This window comes from Manis pentadactyla, chromosome X (genome assembly GCF_030020395.1).
Source record: "Manis pentadactyla isolate mManPen7 chromosome X, mManPen7.hap1, whole genome shotgun sequence".
Lineage (NCBI taxonomy): Eukaryota > Metazoa > Chordata > Mammalia > Pholidota > Manidae > Manis > Manis pentadactyla.
In genome coordinates, this window is record NC_080038.1 from 22711916 (window position 1) to 22736116 (window position 24201).

The following is a 24201-nucleotide window of genomic DNA, read 5'->3' on the forward strand; positions in this document are numbered from 1 at the left end:
TGCATTCGTGCAGCCCGGAGTACTGGGCAGAGCTGTTTATATAAAGGGTCAATAACAGCATATCCTAGTGAGTGAGCTGACCAGGGCCAGGTGAGGTGAGAATCCTGGCCATAGGAACCTTCACTTTCTTTCTCCACAGGTATGTCTTCCCATTTTCTACTGGTGCATATCTGCCTGGTACAGTAGGATCAGAACTCCCATGCTGAAACTTGACCCTAGTTACTGGTAGAAGCAATGAGGATAAAAGAGAGCAGGTCTGTGGGTTCCATATTTTTCAAGTGCTTATTCTTAAATGTCCTGTCTCACCTGTGGGGGATTGCACCCGGGCAAGTTCATTCTGGATTCTGTGAGACTAAATAACAACAACAGAACATTAGGGGTTCAAGGGTTTATATCAAGCTTTCTTCTCCTGGTGGCAGGTCGAGTGGTGAAATCATTTCTGCCTCTGGGGCAGTCTGTGAGCAGCAAGCTCATCACCATCCCTGATTCCAGGCAGAGGACTAGGCAGAGCTCTTCATATAGTAACACCAACAATAATAGCTCATTGCCAACAGGTGTGTCAGTATTAGCCTAGCAGTAGGCCAGTTACACCATCAAGTAGTTTAGGGTCAGGCCATAGGAAGTTTCATTTTCCCTACATGTCCCGTCCCATTTGTTTGGGTTCTACTCTTTCCCCCCCAGGGCTTACCTCTAGCATAGGAGATTTGCTGGGGGTGTATATTCGGCATCCTTTGTAACTCTACCACTTTTAAAATGAGATCTTGGTAGTGATTCTGAGCACATTCAGCCCTCTGGCTCAAGGATATGAGAATCTCCTACTAGTGGCATTCTGACTTTCACATCTGCCTTAGTTGAGAGTTGGCTGGCTCAGCTTGCAATTTCCTTTCTTCAGGGTTCCAGTCACAGCTAGCAACAGCCAGCCAAACCCACGATCCTTATAATTGCCTCTGCTGCCCCATATCTCTAGGGTATTAGAGCTATTGCACCTGTATGCCATCCCAGTTCACCACAAGTGAACGTCTTAGTAATCATGATGCTGAGCAAGTGATCTAATTCCAGCATCCCATCCTGAGGTTCTGATTCCTTCAGGACCACTTCTGATACTATCTTAGTTTGGGCTTTCCAAGAAGCACATGCTGAGACAAAGACTGAACAGAAAATCGTTTATTTGAGAGGCGAGTCCCAGGAAATACCAGAAGAATGAAAAAGAAAGAATGGAAAGGAAGAAGCCAATAAAAGGTGTATGAACAAGCCAGTAACAGTGTGGCAACTGTGGCTCAATCCTGAGAGGGCTCTCTGGGAGCCAGTATTAAACATGTCTGAGATTTAGCACCCTTGAGAGCTGAGGAATTTGGAGTGTCTTCCACATCTCATCCTCTACTGGCTGAGGACTTCGGGAAACCCAGCACTCCCAGCCAGCCACTTGCATGCATGGGCTGAAGTAAAGCCCAGGCGGAGACTCACAGATGTTTGCAAGAGGACACTGTCAAAATGTACTGGAACACTCTGTCAGAGTGTGATGAGTTCTGACTGGGCTATTCAAATGGCTATGAGAAAATGGATTCATTCTGCTGGGGGAAAATTCCAACAAGGTTTCAGAAATGGGGTAACATTCATCACAGTAGCTGATGCCATAAAGTAGAAGCAATTTTCAAGGAGGATAAACAAAATGTAACATGCTAGAAGGCCTCAGACCAGTGTCAGAGGAAAGCGTACATCCGAGGAGCGGCCTAAGAAAGAGTAGCCAGATGCGGGTGTTCAGTGTTACTAAAGCTTAGTGACGTGGGTGGCAGTCATTTCCCATACTTACAATGTCTCTGAGCTGATAACCATTGGAAAATTATAATCTGTGGTGAAAACTTGTTTAAATGTCCTTTATTGAATTTGTTCAATAGGTGACATTATAAAACAAAGGACATAGCAAAAGGAAATGCCAAATATTAATCTCTTTTATGCCATGCATAATTTTCTTCTCTTTATAAGGATTCACACAAAAGCAAGCTATTCAGAGGTTTTGAACGCAAGCATGAATTTTATTTTGTTCTGACTTTTGTAACTAAAATAACTAAGTGATTTTCAATTCAGTAGGTATAAATCTTTCTACAAAAACATGCACACAATTTTTATTCCCACATTGCCACCACCCTCTTTGCCACTTGCAGATGAAATATTGGAACAAAGTTACAAACCCCCAGGTATTGGATATCTGTAGTAGAAAAATACTGACACAGCCATTAAAGCATGCTTTCGTTTTTGTCCAGCTCTGCTCTCTTCTTCACCCTTTGCTCATTCCCTTTTCCCCTGACCTTCTAAATAAATATCCAAGCCAGGAGCGTTTGCTTTGCTTTGTCTTCTTTCTCTTGCCTTACTGCCTTTTCCAAAGGGGGATGACTTGGATTAGAGATGTGCTTTAGCTCTGTGAGGTTGTTGAAGGAAATGAATAATGGTAGCTGAAATTGACTTGATTTCTGCATGCTAATATTTGGTAGGCTTGGTTTTAAAGAAGCATGTGAATAAAAGCAGCGTCTCCATTTTTAAAATTAACAAAAAGATTGAGTTGATGGTTACAATAGCCATGATGATTTTTAATACCCCAAATAAATTGTTAGCAATTTTTTCAGAAACTCATTGCTGTTAAAAATGTGTTTACTGCTTATACTGGTTACTTCATGGATGCATGAATCCAAAGACTTTCTTTTGACATTTATATCAAATACATGTCTTAATGACTCAGGACAGACCTGGCAATATCACCATTTCTTTATTTCAATGCACATTATACCTAAAAGTGAAAATATTTTTGACCATACTTTGTTGCTTTTTAAGTTTGTATTCTTTGTAATTCTAAATATTTAAAGTTATGTGGATTTTTTTGCGAGTAAAAATGTTTTAAGAAATTTAGGCTGGCATGGGTGGCCACCTTTTGCATAGTAGTCGATGAGTATTCACTCATAAAAATAATTATATAATTTCAAGGACATTGTACAGAATTTTCTAATGGATGGCAGATGAAAATTCATCAAGATATTTTGAATAAATACTAGGAGTAGGATATTGTATAATATTCAAGGTGAGGTGAATTCCTGAATTTCCATTATGGGAAAATAACATTTTCATTGCATGATTACAAATGAGGTTAAAGTGAAGATGGTAATTGTGACTAATAATATCTAGAATCTATTAAATGCTTACTATTGGCCTAGCAGTGTGCTAAAATCTTTATGTAAATTATCTTGTTTTACCCCCATAACCACCCTGACTTGAAGGTGCTGACATCTTCATTTTATTGATGAGAAAGTCAGGCTCAAAATGTAAAGTCCATCTTCAAGTCACATAGCAAGTAGGTGAAAAACCTGATATTTAAACTAAGTCTGTAATTGAAGTACATTACCTCTCCAAATATTTTCTGGGAGCTAAGAAATATTGACTTAATTTTAAAGTAACATAAATAATTAAAATTAGATCCATTTTTCAAAGCAGGATCTAAATGGGAGAAAGGAGCAGAAAAGCACTGGATACTTGAAAATAGGGAGAAATTTGGGATACGCCAAAAATAAATGATCTGCGCAATAGAAGGTTTACAGAAACAAAGACAATCTAAAGTCACTCCATTTCATAATTTTGCTAAAGGCTATTGAAGCTAAAAATATATATCAAGACTAAAAATAATCCTATTATTTGACAGAGTAATTTCAAATCGAATATATGGTTATTTATACATAATTCAAAATTCCAACCCATAAAAGTAAAACAATGGCAACAAAGATATTTATTATATTAAAAATAAAACCAAAATATTTAAAAGAATAAAATAGATCAAACATTGGGAAAAATGTTAAGTACAGAAAATCATCTCAATGGAATGAATGTTCAGCAACAATAGAAATTATGTTTATAAAGAACATGCAGTAAAATGGTAAATATTTTTGAGATTATTGTAAAGAAAAATGTAGGGCTCAAAATTTTATCTACATTATGATCATAACCATATAGAATGAATGACACTAAGGTTTTGAGAGGAAAGTGTAGGAAATAGACTAAAATGTTTGAGTTATGTTAAATGGTAGAACTACCAATGTTCTTTTATAAGGAAAATATAAACAAAAGTATTATAAAGTACCAGGGTGGGGAGAAAGGAGAACACTCTCAGTGTGGACTGCACATGATTTCCCCTTTAGTGCATTTCCCTTTCTGGGGACCAAAAGCTAAATCCCACTTCTCTACTGTGACAGGCACTGCTAATTAGCTACTCTTCTTTCCTTACTAAAAATTTACTGAAAGAATTTCCATTTATTTTGATATTGGGGTTGGCAATATGTCTAAAACTCCCTGAAGGTAAGAATGGCCTGGCCGTGAACAGGTTTTGTGTGACATGTAAGTAGTGTTGCCATATTTTGCAAACCAAAATACAGGATGCCCAGCTATGTTAGAATTTCAGGTAAACAATGCCTAATTTTTTAGTTATAAGTATATTCAAAATATTACATGAGACATACTTACATTACGAAGGTATTGATTACTTATCTGAAATTTAACTGGGTGTCCTGTATTTTATGTGGCAACCCTTTATGTCAAGAATTTGGAAAACTAAGTTTCTTGATGCAGTGTTCATTAAAAAAAAATATAACCATATTCGTGTGGATTGTGTTTCACTGCATGCCACAGAAACCAGGCTATAATGTTGTAATGAAGTGGTATTTTACTTTGCTCATATGATAAGATGTTTGAAAAGAAGCAATGAACAGAGGGTGCGTAGGTCAAGGAAATGAAGAAATGAGTCTCCTTCCAGCATCCAGCTCCATTTCCACAGCAGGTATCTTTGGTCCTAAGAGTAGAAATATGATGGCTCCACCTCCAGGCATCCTGTGTGGATCCTGGAGAAAAAGGGGAGTAACTGTGATGAGCAAAGGGTACCTGGTAGTTTAGTCTGCTTTTTTGTCCTCTCCATATTTTTATTTTTAATCAGGAAAACTAGTTTGGAGAGAAGCTTCACCTAATAAGTCAAGCTTACATCTCATTGGTCTTCCATCCCTGAAGATTGGGCACATGGGTATGTTCCTTACAGTTTCATTCTAAATTAAAGTCTCGGTTGTACTGGCTCTTTTTTTTTTTTTTTGGTGTAAGCGCGTATACTTTGAAGTGTTTGGAGTAAGTGTGTTATCCCTAAGTGTGAACTGCATCATCCCTGAGAGGGGAGTGTGCCTCATTCACAACATACCTGGAATTTACCAGGCTCCCAATGAATGTTTGTTGATGGGTTTACCAACAACTGTCCCCAAATCTTAACAAAATGCCATAAGAAACCTCTAAGTATAAGCTTTCTAAAGCTGTAAATAGGAAGGTTGAAGTGAAGCAGAATGTCTTTTAGTTTTATTTTATTTATTTATTTAATGCCTCATTGCATGTGCAGTTCATTTACATGGTTTAAAATTCCAAAGATATGTAAGACTGTGCAATGTAAAATATCTCCCTCCTGCATCCTTCCTCTAGTCACCTAGCTTCTCTCCCCCATGCAGCCAACCTCATCAGTTCCTTGTATTCACCAGAGAGATTTTTGTATTTATAAGCAAATATGCATATTTTAAAATTCGTTTTGAATATTAAGCATCCACTATACACCGAAAGTCACGCCAAGCACTGTGCTAAATGCTTTACATTTAATCCTCCCAACCACTCAATGAGGCAGGATTTTCTTTTTTCCCCAGCTTTATTGAAGGTACAACTGACAAAGAAAAATAGTTTAGGTTTAAAGTGTATAATGTAATGATTTGATATATGTATATATTGTGAAATGATTACCACGATCAAGGTAATTAACACATCCATCACTTCAGGTAGTTACCTTTTTGCGTGTGTGGTGAGAACATTTTAGATCTACTCTTTGAGCAAATTTCAAGCATATAATACAGTATTATTAACTATAGCACCAAATTATCAGAGAAATGAAAATCAAAACCATAAGGAGATATCACCTTACCCCTGTTAGAATGGCCATCATTAAAAAGACAAGAGACAACAAGTGTTAGCAAGGATGTGGAGAAAAGGGAACCCCCTCAACATTGGTGGGAATGTAAATTGGCACAGCCACTATGGAAAACAGTAGGGGGGGTTCCCCCAAAAAATGAAAAGTAGGACTACCATATATGACCCAGAAATCTCACTTCTGAGTATTCATCCAAATGAAATGAAATCAGCATCTCAAAAAGAGATCTGTACCTTCATGCTCATTGCAGCATTGTTCATAATAGCCACAATATGGAAACAATTTAAGTGTCCATTGACAGAAGATGAATAAAGAAAATGTGATATATGTGTGTGCCTGTGTATATACAGATACATACACACACACACATATATACACAATGGAATAATATTCAGTCACGAAAAAGAAGGAAGTCTTGCCATTTGGGAAACATGGATGAATCTGCAGCACACTATGCTAAGTGAAATAAGCCAGACATAGAAAGACAAGTACTGTATGATCTCATTTACATGTGAAATTTAAAAAAGTCAAACTCACAGAGGAAGGTTTTTCTATTACCTCCATTTTGCAGAGGAGAAAACTTAAGCATAGCATCATACAGATGTACAAACCACAGCTGATATTTGAACCCAGGGAGTCTGACTCCAGACAACATGCTCTTAACCACAAAAATATATTCCATTTCCATGCTGACTGTTTTTATGAGAATTCTACAAAGTAAACCAAGTCTCAAAAGTCTGTATAGCCCACATAGTGGAATAATGATCTGGAGACAATAAGATATGTATTTTTATAGTGGTTAACTAAGGAAGTATCGTTGTGAAATCTGAAGATTTCAGACTTGGATCCTTGATCTCAAGACAGAATTTGTCCCTATGGCCATGTTGTTACAGCAGAGCATGAATACGGTCTGTCCCAGTATGGTGTTATGAAAAGAGAGCAAGTGTGTCTCATTAGACATATTTCTCCCACTGCAAATGAAAGGGGAGTCTGCAAGAAACATCATTCATCTTGTCAATGCCTCTTAATCAGAATTCTTGTCCCTCTGCCTTTATTTCGGAGTCCTCCATTCTCCTCTAATCTTCATCCTGTCTCCCTTCCTTCCCTGTCCTGATTCATCTGTCCCCACTGCTCCTGTCGGCTTACTCCTTTACGTTTGTCAGTTAGCCCTAAGGTTTCAGCTGTCGTGCTTCCTTGCTTCCCTTTCTGGGAAACTGCTGGCTGCTTCCCTGTAGTAGGGAAGAAAGCTAACAGTTGATATAAACAGATGTTTTATATATAAAACCAAAACCAATTCAACTTGTAGTTAACATTAAAGCACACAACCAGGTTACAGAAACTTCCAGTAAACTCTAAATATGTAATGAACATGATTTTTGATTCTTGAAAAACTACAGAACCTTTTAAATTTACACAAAAGTGGAAAGAAAGTAAAACAAAACCAAATGTATCCAATTAAACAACTATCTCTGCTTGAAATTGTATTAATTTGGGAGCCGTTCTTGTTAATATTTTAGTGCTAATTTAAATAAAATAGTTGGGATTTAATACAGATGGTATTCACAAAGAATGCATGATCATCAAAGAGCCCATAAAGTCATTATGTAAAAAATTGATTCTATTACTGGTAGGAATTTGGGAACATGTTTTAGCTATTAGTAATACAAGATATGCTACAAAGAGGTAGTCCTTTCCTAATTGGGAGGAGGAAATTGATGCTGTCAAATGTTGTTGAAAGCAGGTTCCTCTAGAAAATCTTTTGAAAAGACAAGCTGTGGACTATTAGATTGCATTCCTTAAGCCACAGGGCTTTGTCTAGCCCCAAATTACAGAGCCTATACAGGGCTTCTCCACCATGCAGTTTCTGATGCAGTTGGTCTGGGGCAGACCTGAGGTTCTGCTTTTCTAACAAACTCCCACTTGATGCCAGGCCCACCCGTCCTGGGCAGGTATTGGAGCAGCAAAAAGTACTAGAATAAATGAAGCAAGAATTTAAAATTATCTTAAAAATATTGTGTGTACTGTTAGCATGAGATTTTCCATCTTAACACCATCTCCATTTCCGTGAAGAATGGAAAATTCTTGCTTGAGCTCAAGCCAGGAGAGTATCCTGCTTGGACCCTATCAACCCTACTTCGAAAATTACCTCCCTAGAAACCCCTAGCAACAGTAAGCACAGAAATATCCCACATCCCAAACTACCTCCTCCCTCTATCTGCCCTACATCTACCCCAGCCTGTTAAGCAGAAAGGAGCTGCAGCCCTTTGCTGGAGACCCCCAATAAAGCTGTGTTGTTGTCGAGCCTGCCTCCTTTATTTCCTTTCCTAACCTAAAACCTTACATGTTCAAAAAAAGGTTATGGTGGTATAAAGAGCAGATATCAAACTGAGGAATAAATTGATGAGTTTAGATACCAGATTGAGGAAATTCTCCTGAAGTTAAAAGGATAGGAAAGAAGACTATGAAAGATAAGGCAAGAGAAATGGAAGATGAACCAAAAGTGCTAAGACCCAGAATAACAGGATTCAGAGAATGAGAGAAAAATAGAGCTGAGAAAAATATTTGAAGACATATGGAGAATGAATTAAAAATTTTCAGACCTCATATTGAAAGGGCCCAGAAAGGGCCAAAGATATATTTTTTTTAATCCACACCTGGACATATTATAGTGAAAGTTAAAAAGAGAGAGACAAAGACAAAATTCTAAACACAGATAAAGAGAGCAGGTGCCGTAGAAATGAAGAAGAATCAGACTGATGTCAGATTTTCCAAGAACACTGGATGCACATGGATGTTTTCAGAGAACTGGAGGAAAATAACTTTGAACATAATATTTTATATCCAACAAGATGTCATTTAAACAAGAAGACATGATAAAAATATTCTCAGGCATACAATATTTCAAAAGCTTTGCTACACAAAGACGCATTTAAAATATTTTTAGATAAGTGCTTATAAGACAAATCTGGAGATATTGCAAGAGATATATAAAGTAAAGGTTATCAAATAAGTACCTTAGCAATGGTGGCTATTGCTTAAAAAATACTAAAGATCAAAGCAAAAGGGAAAATATATCATAACAACCAATTACTTAAAGTCTGGTTTAGTGACTCTGTAAGTGTATTGTGCATATGAACTCCTGGAGCTCCTGTTTATGTGAAGATTCTGATTCAGAAGGTAGGCACTGAGGCCCAAAGTTCTACATTTCTAGTAAGTTCCCAAGTATTCTGTTAATGCTGGTACTTGGACCACATGTTAAGTAAAAGCCAGATCATAGGTTTGATCAACATGATGGGTGTTAGAAGAAGGAGGAGACAAGGGATCAGAGAGCCCTTGCCTTATTCGGGGTAAGATATAACTTCAGTTAAAAAAACAAGACAGAAGTAAAAAGAGATGTAGAAAAAGAGGGACACATTGAAATGAGGAATTAAGACGGCAGCAACAAAGATAACAATAATTACCATAAGTATAAATAGAAGAAAACTAATTCAAAGATAGAGATTAATAAATTAGATTAAGAAGCCCTAATCCAAATTTAAAGGATTTATGTGAGAAACATTTAAGGCATTAGGACCTGCAAAAGTTGAAAGTCAAAGAATGGGAAAAAAGACCTAGGAGAAAAACCCAATTAAAACAATATTAACAGCTATATTACATTAAATAAAACTGAATTCAAGACAAAAAATATCAGAAGTGGAAAGAGTTATGGCACAATAGAAAGGTTCAATCCAGCAAGGAAGAATAATAATTTTAAATATGTATACACCAATAAAATAGGCTCAAAATACATATACAGCAAAGAATTGATAGTGCTATATTAATAAATTCGCTATCATAGAGGGGAATTACAACACTCTTGATTATTCACTGGTCACACAATAAACTCAGCAAAGATATAGAAGACAGAAGTAACACAATTAACAAGATTGATTTAATGGAGATATCTATATATCTCTATCCTTATATACAGAGAAACCCATATAATTTTTCCTATACCCATTAGAGAATACAGATTTTTCTCATGCAAATGTGGAACATTTATAAAAGTTGATCATATACCAGCCAACAAAGAAATCCTTAAAAATTTCAGTTCTTGAGATATCAATCATAATATAATTACATTAGATGATTTTAAAAATTAAAAATATCCCTAAATATATGAAAATTTAAAATAAATACACATAAACACACACATAAGACTAAATAATTCAGAATAAAGAAAAAAATCAGTGAAATTTGAAAATTAAAATAATGATAGGGAAAACACTAGATATCAGAACATTTGAGATATGGTAAAGGTGCTTTGAGAGAGATTTACAGCCTCAAACACTTATATTAAAAAAAAGTCCTCAAAATTAATGACTGATGTATCCATCTTGAGATTTCAGAATATGACTGACAGAATAAACCCAAAGAAAATAGAGGACAATAGGTAAGAGAAAACAGGATCTAAAAGAGATACCTACAATCCCATGTTTGTTGCAGCATTATTCAGAATAGCCAAGATACAGAAACAACCTAAGTGTCTGTCGGTGGATGAATGGATAAAAAAGATGTGGTATTTTTAAAATGGAATACTATTCAGCTATAAGAAAGAAGAGAATCTTGCCATTTGTGACAACTGGGATGAACCTTCATGGCATTATGCTAAGTGAAATGAGTCAGGCAGAGAAAGAAATTACTATGTGATCTCACTTTTATGTGGAAACAAAAAAGCCAAACTCATAGAAACAGAGAGTATAGTGGTGGTTACCAGGGGATGGGGGTGGAGGAAACAGGGAGATATTGGCCAAAAGGTACAAACTTCCAGTTACAAGATAAACAAGTTCTGGGGATCTAATGTACAGCATGGTGATTACAGCTAATACTACTATATTATATACTTGAAAGTTGCTAGAAGAGTAGATCTTAAATGTTCTTCCCACAGAAAGGAAATTGTAAGTATGTTATGGGATAGAGGTGTTAGTGAATGCTATAGTGTTAATCATTTTGCAATATACAAGTATATAGAGTCAACATGTTGTGTACCTTAAACTTACACAATGTTATATGTCAACTGTATCTCAATAAAGTTGGAATTATTAATCTAATTTATAAAAAGAAAAAAAGAAAAAAAAACAAAAATACAATTATAAGATAAACAAAATATATTAGAATTGGAATGGGGGATACCATTACAGATAAAGAAAATATTAGAATCAGGTCCTCATATGTGCAACTAGATGGTGAGCCCTGGAATTCATAAAAAAATTTGTGGGGTCTCTTTCCTGACTTCACGCTCACTGTAATCCTACTGGTACTTTTCCATTCTCTGCCCCCACGTTGTTTGTTTCCCTCACCAGAAACTTGGGGATCTAACTACCCCATCCTGGTACACTGGGTTATGGATTTTTGTGATTAAACTCTTGTCCTGGCACAAGTGGAAGGAGGAAAGAGACAAAACAAAATAAAACAACAAGGGTTTGTCCCACTGTCTTCCAAATGGGTTTCAGCCCTGGGCAAGTTCGCTATGGATTCAATGTGACCAAAGAAAATGACAGAAAACATTACTTGGGGTGAAAGGGTTTATTACCCCGCTTGTTCTCCCAGCGGGAGGTCGAGCACTAGCATCTCTGCCTCCAACCAGAGCACTGGGCCAAGCTCTCTATATAGCACAATAATAGCTTCTTGCCTAAAGGTGTGGAAGAGGTAGCCTAGCACAGGCCAGTTACCTCATCAGGTGGTTTAAGTTCAGTGAGGAGCCTGGCCATAGGAACCCCAGCTTCCCCACACCCACCGTCTTGGAACTGCAGCTCCACAGAACTGAGAAATTTCCCTCTTTCAGTTTTCATTCTCGTTGGTTCCCGTAACTGCAGTCGCTAACCCCACCACCACCACCACAGGATTGCCTGGGGACTAGGACACAAGAGATGGAGATAGGAAGAGAAAAGTTGGGGGGAGATTTCCATTTTCCCTCTGAACATTAAGAGTTCCTTCTCCAAAGTCCTGGAACCAGAGAGAGAGCTTCTCCTGGAGCTCCCTCTGACTGAGTTCACTCCCATGTTTCTGGTTATGCTGACTTCGTGTTGGGAGCTATCAATGGGGAAAAAATGGCAAACTGCATACGAATTCAGTCCCACTTCAAATTCTGGTTCATTCCATCTGCCTATTACTCTTTCCTTTTCAAGGCTTTCAAATAGTTGCTCCATGCATTCCATCCAGGTTTTAATGTTGTATTAAGTGGAAGAGAGGGAGTAAATTGTGCTTAAAACACTTTATCCAGAACTGGAGTTGATAGCCTTGTATAAAGTTAAAACAATTGAAATTTAAAATCTGTGTTCTGTAGGACCATGTATAGATGCAATAAAACTATATAAAAAAAGAAGTCAAAGGAATAATGCACATGGGATTCAGGATGATGGTTTTCTTAATTGAGGGGAAGCAGATGGATAAGTTGACAGGGGTACCAACCATATCATGTTTGAGAAGGTTATCAAGATGCGTACTTTTGTTTTGAATGGCTATCTCTCAAGCATTTATAACCTCATGAAAAACAACAAACTAAATAAGTACATGAATAAAAGTTGGCTGCACATAGACCAATACAAAATTACCATTAGCCAAGAATCATGAACAATACAATTTTGGACACCAGAGATGCAAAAAAAAAGAGGAAAAAATTATCCTTGCCTTGTAATGAGTCAGAGATTATAAATCAAGGTCGACTAAGCTACTAACAAAAGAACCTGAAATCTTTGTGGTTTAGGATGAAACTTGGCTTCTCATTCACATGAAGTTCCTGGTTGTGCAGCTCTCTTCTCAGCAATGACTAGGATCCCTCCTTTAGCAATGACTGGGGAGCTAGGATCCTCCATCACATAACTCCAACCATACTGAAGCCCTTTCCTTAAAGCCACACATATGAGGAAGGAAAACATGAGAATAAAGACAGAGAGGAGAAGATCTCTCTGGGGATTTTAGGGATTAAGCCTGAAGATTTGTTCACACATCTGTCCCCAAGCCACTGTGGTCCCACCTACATGGAAGAGGACTGGGAAACATGGTGTTTTTGAGTGCTTAAGAAGGAAATGCTGAAGTCTGGTGAATGTATAGCATTGCCTCTGTCACAAGAGATTCCAATAATGATAATATTCCATTTTTAAGCTATTGCCTCCATTATGCCGTGCTATAATCTCCCTCTCATAACTAGTATCCACTTCACTGTCATCTCACTCTAGTGTAATATCCTTCTAATATCTGCTAAAGATATATACATCACACACACAGAAATTAAGTATGGGTATCTAATTATTAACATCATCCACAATCTCTCTCTAGCCTCCTATATGATTTACTGAAAAAGTTGTTTTTCTCAGTGTAAAAATTAGTCCAGAAAGTCATACTGGCATTTACATAATGTTAACACACCCTCCAGCACACTATTCTTAAGTGTTTAAAAGTTGAAATATTAATGTTTTTTCACTAAAAGGTATCATTTCATCATTTTTCTCTTCATTTAACAGAAACATAATAACTCTCTTAGACCTCCTATAAGAAGAAGATAAACAGCACATAATGATGCACAGAATCAAGAGTAACCTACTCCACTGTGGAAAAGAGCACACTCAAAAGTTTTTGTTGAATTGCTTCTGACTCCTTAGTTTACAGCTTGTCATATTAGGAATATTAAGCCAATAAAGGCAACATACAAACTGAATATAAGAATGATGATTTTAGCTAAATGTAGCGGACAGAAAATAAATCAAATGTTAGTGTGTCAGATAAGGATAGTGTGAAGGGAAGTTACAATTTCCAACATGGCCACTCTGAGACATTGAGCAAGCTATTCATAGTCTCTGTGCCTTAGTTTCCACATCTGTAAATTGGTCATTACAATAGTACTTATTTCTTTTGAGGATTAGGCGAATTAGCACACGTAAAGTGCCCCCAAAGGTGCCTGGCACTTAATAAGTACTAAACCAATGCTAGCTATTATCATTTCACAAAAAAATTGAACAAAGCTCTTATTGACACTAGGAAGTCAGACATGATTATCTTAATTATTTAGTTTCTAGTCCACATTAAATTATACTAAATTAATTATGTTTCAAAAAGACAATCCCCCTTATTGTCTGAAAACATCTTTTCAAATAAACAAACCCAGCCTTTTCATATCCACATCACAGGAAAGACCCCCATATGTTAGTATGATAAAACATTTGACCTTCACAAATATCTGCCAACAGTTTGTTAATTTTTATTGATAATTTTTAATAATGTATCATTGATGTGGGAGTTTGAATTTTTCCTTCTTCTGGTTCTAAAACAAACTTCTTTTAAAAAAACTTTTCATTGAAATATGAAATACATACAAAAGCATGAAGCATAACACTATATGCATACAGCCTAATGAATTTTCACAGTATGAAAACACCCAAGTAACCAATATCAGGATAAAAAAAAAACCAGAACCTTACCAGCACCCCCAGAGCTCTTTTGTGCATACTTATAGTCACTTCTCTCACCAAGGATATTTACTCTCCTAATGTGTTACAGTGTAGATTAGCTGAGTTTTATCCTTTCTATAAATGGAACCTTTTGGTTGTACTGTTTTGTGTCTGCCTTCTTTTGCTCAAAATTATTTTTGTGAAATGCAGATACATTGTTGCTAATGGCCATAGATTATTAGTTCTCATGCCTATATGGTAGCCTCCAGTATGAATATACCACAATGTGTCTATCCATTTTAGTCGATGAGCATCTCAGTAGCTCCAGTTTGGAACTTTTTGAATAAAGCTCCTGTCAACTCTCTATGTTTTTGGTGAACATATATATGCATTTTTGTTGGGTATGTATACCTAGAATGGAATCAATGTCATCCTAGGTTATACCTATGCTTAGAATTAACAGGCACTGTTGAAAAGTTTCCCATGATTGTTGAAGCAATTTTTACTCTATCTATGAGTAGATGCAAGTTGCAATTGCTCCAACTCTTTGCCCATATTTTCTATTGTCCATTAATTCATTAAACATTTTGGTGAATGTGTCATGATATTGCATTGTGGTTTAAATTTGTATCACCATTATGTCAAACAAGTTCACTTACCTTTTCAAACATCCACTTGACATTTGGTTATCCTCTTTTGCAACATGTGTAAAACAGACTTCTCCAACTGGCAAATGTATCTTTCAGTATCATGCTCATTATTATTATAACTAGCTAGTTAGGAGAAGTGGATTCACCCACTTGGCTTGTACTGAACAAAGTTGGAATGGTCATAAGATGATCTATCAATAATTCAAGAACTAACAAGTACTGATGAGGATGTGGAGAAAAGGGAACCTTTATACACTGTTGATGGGATTGTAAATTGGTGCAGCCACTGTGGAAAACAGTATGGAGGTGTGGGTAAAACTGCAATATTTCCATAATCTCTAGCCTGGCTTTAGTGCATCTCCATACAATGGGTGTTTCCAGAGGGTAGAGAGGAGTAGTCCATCTCCCTATCAGTAGGTAATTACAAGGGCAAGGGAGGGCTTGTCTTGACCTGAGAGGTTGGGTGGGGTCTTCTTCTGCAGCCTGGTTGGGGGGACACAGGAGAGCAGAAGTGGACTGCCTGTAAGAAATAAACGGGTTTCATAAACTTTATTTCTCCCTTTCACTGATTTCGGTTTCAAAAGTATTTTGCCCTGGGATTTTCCCCCTGAAGTTACAGGAGGTCTTTCAAAAAACTAAACACAGAAATACAATATGACCCAGAAATTCTACTTCTGGGAATTTATCTGTTCTTTGATTGGGAAAGAAAAGAAAGGAAAACAAATTAAAGAAGTTGAAATGAAACAAAACATGCTTTGCTCAGACATATGCTATGTCCTAGGCATTTGCTAGATATACATGTGACAATATCCCCAGGAAAAGGTTGTCCTTTTAAGTTCATTTTTATAGCAGAACATTGAGACTCAGAGAAGGCAAATTTTCTCAAGGCCATATAGTGACAGGCCAGGATTCAAACCAGATCTGATTATATCGGATATCTCTATTATGTCCTCAATTTATCTTTTTAAAGAAAAGGCTGACAGGCAATATGGCTGAGTCATGCCAGAAGAGAACTCCTACCACTTCCTAGATTTGTGAGCTTAAATAACTATGTCATTTGGCTCAGTGAGACTCAATTTCCTCTGACTAAAATAAAGAGATTATTCCAGGTTATCTCTAGAGCCCCCCCTTCAAAAACTGATGCTATGATTTTAAACCCTTTTGATATCTACTACCATGACCAAAGCTATTTCCTTTTAGGCAGAAGAAAATTGGTCTACTTAGATGTTACTCGTTACTCCTGGCCTTCATTCATTTTGTGACTTTAGTTTTGCTCATCCCTCAGGGTTAGTGAAATAACACCTTCTCTGTTCAGTCTTCTCTGATTCTTTGAGGATGAATTCAGATCACAATGTATATCAATGCATTGTTTAGGTGTCTCTCTACTGCTAAACTTGAAGTCCTTAAGCACAGAGAAGGTGTCTCACTTCATCCCTCAGCACTGTCTGACTCATCCTATGTAATGGATATACCATTGACAAATGGATCAATGAGCAAATTATCTGTTTCCAGTTATTCAGGTTGACTATTTAAAAGCTAGAGAAGGAACCTCTGTTTATTTCTTGTTACCCTCTGTCTTAGGTTCCCAGACACTAAGCAAGGTTCTGATTACAGGCAAAGTCCCAGCTTCAGCCTGATTTCACAGAGGACCTCAGGCCTTCAGTGTTTCTGAACTATAGTCAAAAGAGTGAGGGTTTCATTCTCTTTTATCAGTCAGTCATTGGCTGAGATGGAGGAGGATGGTGAACTCCAGGCTCTCTGCCTCTCATCACAGGCAAGTCCAGCAGCACCAGCAGCCCAAGGGCAGGGTCCACATGCTGGCCTTTAAATGCAAAGCACAGAGAAGGTAGTTGATGGCTTTGAGTCCACAGAGCTAGAACATGATGGGTTTGGGTTGAACTCTGATAGTGCCTGTCTACCCTTTTTTCCTGTTCTGTTTCCATTTGAAAAATATTATAAATCTAGTACATTTAGGAGACACAGGCATTTGATTCCATATTTTATGCTCTTAAATATTAGCTCAGAATGCTCTTTTCCTTCACTAAACTATTTTATGTGCATTCATTACCATGAAATGCCCTGAATCATTTGTGAAAGCGGTCTTCCACATACATATAGCAATACATTTCATTTAATTTCCCAAACCCAGAAGACTTTTAATTCTGTCCTACCTCTTCCAAATCACTGAATGCAGGAAATGTTACTGGTGTTTTACCTGCTTCAACTATAATAGCTGAAGCTCTTTTGTGTGTGTGTATATGATCAGTCTGAAGTAGAATGCACTGCCATAAGTCATGTGTCCTGGATATCATGAAGCCTGATATAAATACATATAAAAAGTAGCAAGCGGTCTGTTTCAGTAGAACCATATGCAGAGATCAGAAAAATCACCAAGAAAGAGGACTTTTCGCTCCTGAGTTCTGGTCACATTTCAATAAAAAGTAAGCTTTAGGACAGCAGGAAAGTTGCCTAGATATATCCACAATGCTATCCTCAGTACTTCAAACTGAACAGTGCCTGGCACATAGTGGGTTTTCAAATGCACATTTCCTGAATCAATTACAATCTTACCCACCTGAAATATTGTTCTCTGATTTTATTTAAACTAGTTGTCAGCATGGAATGACTTCTGCACTCTCTCCTGAAAGTGGGTGAATTTCCATGGTGAGCAATTCCTCTATATACAGTTTGCAAATCATTTTGGGAACCTTCCAAATGAAAGGCACTGTATAAATATACCCTCCCACCAGCAGCCAGCCGGCTTTCCACCGGGGATGCATTTGCATCGCTTATGTACATAGTGTTTCATTTGGGGCATTGCTTTTATTTTTATGACCATAAAAGAAATATTCACAGTATGAACAATAATGTAAACTGCATTCAAGAAGATATATATTTGTATGTTTTTATGATTCAAAACTTAGAAATCTGAAAGAAAAGCTGGCATGGCATTTTTCTTTCCTGTTGCTGTTTGCTTTTTAACAGCATTCTTTATTATTTCTGAACTTTATGGTGGAATTTTGCTGAAATGATCAAGTCTTTGTCTGTATATCATTTGAAAGTATGTGGTGGTGGGTTCAAATGAATGTCACTGGCAAAAGGCCTGCAAGATGAAGGGTGCTTGGTTTTACATTTATTCATGTCTGTAACAATAGTTTACTTTAGCACTGCTTTTTTGTGGATAGAGTCCTCTTTAAGGAGAGAATGAGAAAAGTAAGCAACTTTAGGTATAAAATACTTTCTAAGTAACTTAGCATGATAATGGGGACTTTCACAGATGGAAGAGACTGTGAAGAGACATATTTTAGCCTTTATAGCAAAAGGGGAACTGATTTCATAGAACATTACTGGGAGCTAGACTCGGAATTTATATCAGACAGAAAATGTCTAATGGACTTTGAAACAATTTGCCAACAGAGGTGAATCAAATCCTCCATAAATTATGTATTTACCTACACAGAATCATCTGCATACAAAAGATGACCTGAATTATAACTCCTTAATTTTTACATTTCCATAATTAATTAAATTTAAATAGATGAAATATCCCACTGCAGACATGTTTTCCAGATATTCTAGCCTTAAGAATTTCATTAAAAGAGAGGAGCTACTCTGAATATTCAGAGTATTTCTGTATAACAAAACATCTAAAAAAGTGGATTAAACAAACTCTTGCTCACTTCACTGAGGAATGATGTGAAATGTGGAAAATTAAACTCAAGAATTTGAGTTCATTTCCTGCATTCACAATTTTCTTTCCTAAACACAAAACCTGATATTTTCTCACTTGTTACTACTAAGACAATGAAAGTCATTTTTGAAAGCTTAGCTATAGGATAGTAGTATTAGGAAATAGCTTTATCAGGTTATTTATGGCTTATATAAAGATGTTATTGTGTTCTCCATCTCCTCGGTCAGAATATTACTGTAACTAAATTCTAATTTCATACTCCCAGTAATACCAACTTTGTTTCATTAAAATGAACTCCATCTTTAAAATATCTTGACATACTTTTTTATTATTAGAAAATAAAACAGCAATTCTTTCAACTGAGAAAAGCTGGAAGCATGGAACCGATCTGCAGCCAGTTTTTACTACAAACCCCATAATGCTTTGGATTATAGCCTACAATCCCCAGGCTGCAGCACCAAACTTTCTGTTAACCGTCATGTTACCAGAAAAGAACAGAACATTTGAGAACTATGCAATATGCAAGGAGTCTGCTTGCATAGGAAGTTATTCATTTTTATAGTGTTTTGAGATTTGCCTTTTCCTTTAGTAAAAATGGCATGTTTACAGATATGCACACTATTTTTTTATCCTGAAGGAAATATCACTTTTTCTCAAACCATGTGCCAAAGTATACACTTCCCATGTCAAAGCCTTTTCTTACACCCATCATTGAGTTGTGTAGTTTTATACCCCCCTTTGGAGGGAGGTCAGCTTTATTCAGATTTCAAGATAAAGATCACAACACATTGTTTAGTGATCTAAACATCTGCAAATGAGAATTTGGTAAAGTAATTAAAATTCTTAATTAGATGCACCTTGCAGCTGCTGTTAGTCTTAATTGGCAATAATGCAGCTACATTTTGTTCTGACACATATCTTCAGAAGAGTTAGAGAGAGAACTGAAGGGAGGCAAAAGGAAAATGTTCCCACACAGTTCAAGACAGTTCGCACAAAGAGGATCCCATGGCAACAAACAGCGAGGCCCGCAGTTGGCTCTGTGTGATCCAGGAATAGACAATGCTTCACCTCAGATTCCAACAAACACTCTCTCCTGGAACTGAAGAGAAAGCACTCCAATCATCTCTTGCAATAGGATTGAAATGGTCAAATGTTCACGTGTGTCTTTCACATTTTTCTAACCTTCTGGATATTCTGCATGCAGCCCATGTCAAGGTAATAATTAGAACTTGCGCTCAACAAACCTACTGGCAGAAGCCTTGCAAATAGAGGACTTGATTTTTGTGCCATATGGATCAGGAGTGGACCTTGACAACCTGTTCATTGCAACCTGTAATTTTACAGACAAGGAAACTGAGGCCAAGAGAAATTAAAGTGATTCCCTTGGGTAATTATGGCTATTTAGAAATAGAAATTAGACTCGAATATGGGATTTGAGCCTACCGTCCAGGACTTTTACTTCTACACTTTGCTTGAGGCAATTAAGCATGTTAATTGTGCCTCCTCTCATTCCCCTGAGATCTAGTTCTTCAGTTAAATGGCCAGCTAAAGGACTGTGGTAGGTGTTGAAAATGTGGGTCCCCACCTATGAGGAGAGAAGAATCTATTTTCTCTATGCTGGTGGCCCTCAGTTTGCTCTGGATTAGAGCCTGAGGGGAAGGAGCAGGGAGAAGAGGACCACTGGCACATAGGAGTTACATCTGGGTGGGTGACCTCCAGGGAAACCTAGGAAGATTTGTCTACACACTAGAACCAGCTCTTCCCTCAGCTTGGATTGGAGAGTTCTACATAGCACTCCTTTCAGCCTTGCCCGTCTCCCAGCCTCCATTCAGTCTCACCTGTGCCCTGAGTTTGACTTGCGTTAGTTTTGCTTGCATTTTTACCTAATATTAGCACGTTTCCTTTATCTTCGGTTGTGCTTTACTCCCTAAATTAAATGCAGATACTGTTTTCTGGAGCCAAGGCTGTTTTACCTATTGTTTTATTTATTTATTTTTTAGTTTATCCTGTTAAACTTTACATTGCAAAAGCTTGTGAAATGCTGTAGAGTCGGGTAAGGTTTTCCAGAATGCGGGCTACAGGTGGTGTATGGGAAAGGTTGCAGAGTGGGGAGAGTGAGGGGCTTGATTGTTAAAGTGTTCCTCGGTCCTTTAACTGCCCTGCCCACCCCATCGTCAGAACCTAACACTGCTCACCATGTACGTATTAACACTTCCCTGGAGTCTTGCTACTCTAAATGCAGTCCAGCGGACCAGCAGCATTATTTATGATGCATGGACCAGCTTATTATAATGCAGACTCCCAGGCCTCTCGGTGAATCAGAATCTGCGTTGTAACAAGACACCCAGGTGACCAAGCCTACCTTCAAGTTTGAGACGTACAGAATCACAAGTGAGTATTGTACTTCCCTCAAGGTAGTATGAAGGACGAGGATCTTAAACTGAGCAAATAACCTAATTTATTTGACCAGAACCTACTTCGTCCCGCTTTTCCCATCGCGACCCCATCGCAGAAACCTGCAGCGAATTCTATCCCGGGGGCACTGGAGGAGGAGCCTCTGAATCACCTCCCCTCTGCGCCCCGCCCCACCGCAGCCTCGCTCACTTAGGGAAGATTTTGCTCCTCCCCAAACTGAAAGAGCAGCTGCGTGCAGAGTTACAGCCCGAAGGACTCACAGTTTACATACCAATACAGGCTGAAGCACTTTGCAAAACTGCCCTTTAGAAACAATTATCACCTTGCCCCCAGAGGTTTGGAGCAGCCGTCCACCCTCATCCTGCTCCCTTTTGAGATGTCTTAAAGTGATATTGAGAAAGGCCGAATGTGTGTGTGTGTGTGTGTGTGTGCGCGCGCACACACACACACACAGTAACAAATCTGCTCTAAAAAGAAGAGATAAAAAGGAGTTTATTCCGAGCGTGTCAATTTGGGCATCGCTCTCTGTACCCTTCTGCTTCCTAGAGAAATGGAACCACAATTCTAAGGTGGCTAACGCTAGACTGGGTAAGCGTTCACATTTGCTGGTTCACTTTTGACTGGAAGGATGGATTTCCGTTATTGGAGGCTTCTCAGGTTTCTTTCCCAAAGATTCCCAGGCTACCCTTCTTCTTCAGTCTTCTGAAAACTAAAACTCGCAAAGCGGTGGCGTTCTGTGGATTGGCTAGTACTAAAATATCCATTGGGTGGCAGTAACACTATCCTCTTTATGACTTGCAGCAAACCGGAGAATGCATTCAATCAAATGAACCGATCTTGTAGAAACACTGGAATCATTTATGCATTGCAGTTTCTCTTTCTTCTTTTTGCTCCTTCTTCCCTGGGATATTTTGAGTGGATTGTGCTATTAATCAGGATTTTGTGCTATTTGTGGTTTGCTTGTCGTTTTCGCTCAGGATTTGCATCATTCAAGGCAAACGCAAAACTGCCTTTTTTCCCCCCACTCTTTTTTGAAAAATCATTTTTGGGGGCTGGTGAAGAGAGCTAGGACCCAGGAGACACCTTCCCAAACAGCAGGGGTTGTGTGCTTTCACACAGCAGTACTGTACAAGGAAAACCCCGTCGGATCTGTTATTGCGGGATACTTGCGAAATATACATAGGATTCTTTCTTATGGCTGCATCCCGGATCTGGAAATTTTACTTGCGGACCAAGAGAATCTGAAAGGCTACATGTATACAGGAGATTTGCAAGCAAGACTCCAATTCTTGTCTTAGAGCTCACAGACTTCCTCACTTACCGGCCTTTTTCCTTCCTCTTTTTTTTTTTTTTTTAAATTTCTTCCCTCTTTCTGCTCTCTCCTCTCTCAGTCTCTCCTTTTCTATCTGCCTCTTCTTTTTTTCTCCTAGTCTTCTTTTTTTCCTGTTCTGCACCTGGATTGTATCTTCACCAAACAATCGGGCACTTTGAGAACTAATTGGAGGCAGTCTTGTAGGGAAGAGCTGTATGGAATTATCTGCTTTTATGGTGAACTTGGCATTTGTGAATGGGTATCTTGTTCACGATATTAATTGCTAGCAAAAACAAGAAAAAGAACACAGGAGTAAAACGTGGATTTTTCTGAATACGCATTGTGATGACCAGCAATTACCTTACCGACTGATATCCAGAGAAGAATAATTTAGAAGACTGTTGTGGGTAAGGTCATTTTATATATGCAAACCTGTCAGTGGTGTGAGCAAACTTGGGCATTTGTAATGGAAATGGGTGACTTGGACGATTGCTGCATCGCATTGATGGCTGTGATGTGGCCGTTATTGGCACTGAATGGAATAACTGCAGTTGGGTGTGTTGGTGTGTGTGTGTGTGTGTGTGTGTGTGTGTGTGTGTCTGTATTCTGAGTGTAATTGAAAATAAATCAAAGCAGCACTCTTCTCTCCAATTATTTTGATATGGAAGAGTGTCTTGAATTAATTCTGGATATACACTCTTTTGTTTGGATCTAATATTTGTGGCTCCTGTGTTCAGGAAGGGGTAGCAGCAGTGAAAGGAACACTTACTGAAGAGCCCTATTTAAAATGAAACGAGCTACTCGTTATTCATTAAAAGAAATATGTTTTCAACTCGGTGCAGCATTCTGCTGCATTTCACAGCCGCAATGGGACCAGGGACATCCCACTTGTCAAGTTCTGAAACTTTAAGGTGATAATCATTGTTAATTGTTACCTAGGTTGTGATTATTGGAGATTATTAAGTGTCCTGGGATACTTTTTTATCCACTGGATTATCATAGAGAATGAAAAGGAAAAGAAAAGGCTGAAAATGATGATCTAAATAGAGAAGAATAGTTCAGCGTTGTTTTAAGTATCACCATAATGCTTTCTTTCTCAAGTTCAATTGCCCAATAATACAATTATTTACCCAATACCCCAAATAGATGAAGCTGCGACCCACGTGCAGGGGAGTTGAAGGTCTGGAAGCAGAGACCATCCTTCCATGGCAATGCAGGCAGCTTTGGAAATGCAGGCAATTACACACTTTCCTTAACCTTAAATTGAGGATGTGTCCTATCTGCTAAATCCTTTACCCTTTCAGTAAAAAGTTAGAGACTAGAGCAGGAAGGATGCTTAAGCATATTCTGCCTGGGAAATGGGATAAAAAAAATCAATGTTGATGACGTGGTTCAGTGCACTGTACTGCAATGCTAAAGTCCCATATTCAGTACCTATGATGAGAAAACTGAGCATTTACATGTGTTATAAATCTCACCTGGTAGACTGATCTGAAGGGGAGGGAAGAAGATAGATGGATATGTAGGAAGATGGATGGAAGTCGTGCATAATCGGTGATTATGTAACTTCATTACATCAGCGAGCTTCAGTCAACGATAGTGAGATGAAATGATTGTATGGAGACAGGCTCCATCACCGTGTTAACTTTTGAAGGCTTGTAACAGCTAACAGAGGAGGAGGAGAGCAGATAGAAATTAGCTCCAAGGGTCCTGTATACCCTGAG

General features: G+C 37.9%; 1 protein-coding gene across 1 annotated transcript in view; it reads left to right on the top strand.

Moving 5' to 3' along the window:
* The first annotated feature begins 22119 nt into the window (after nt 1–22119).
* Nucleotides 22120–24201, top strand: part of IL1RAPL1 (interleukin 1 receptor accessory protein like 1) — a 1269227-nt gene continuing 1267145 nt past the window's right edge. The window contains exon 1 of the mRNA XM_057495499.1: nt 22120–22884. The gene's annotated coding sequence lies outside the window, so the exon portion shown is untranslated. The remainder of the gene's footprint in view (nt 22885–24201) is intronic.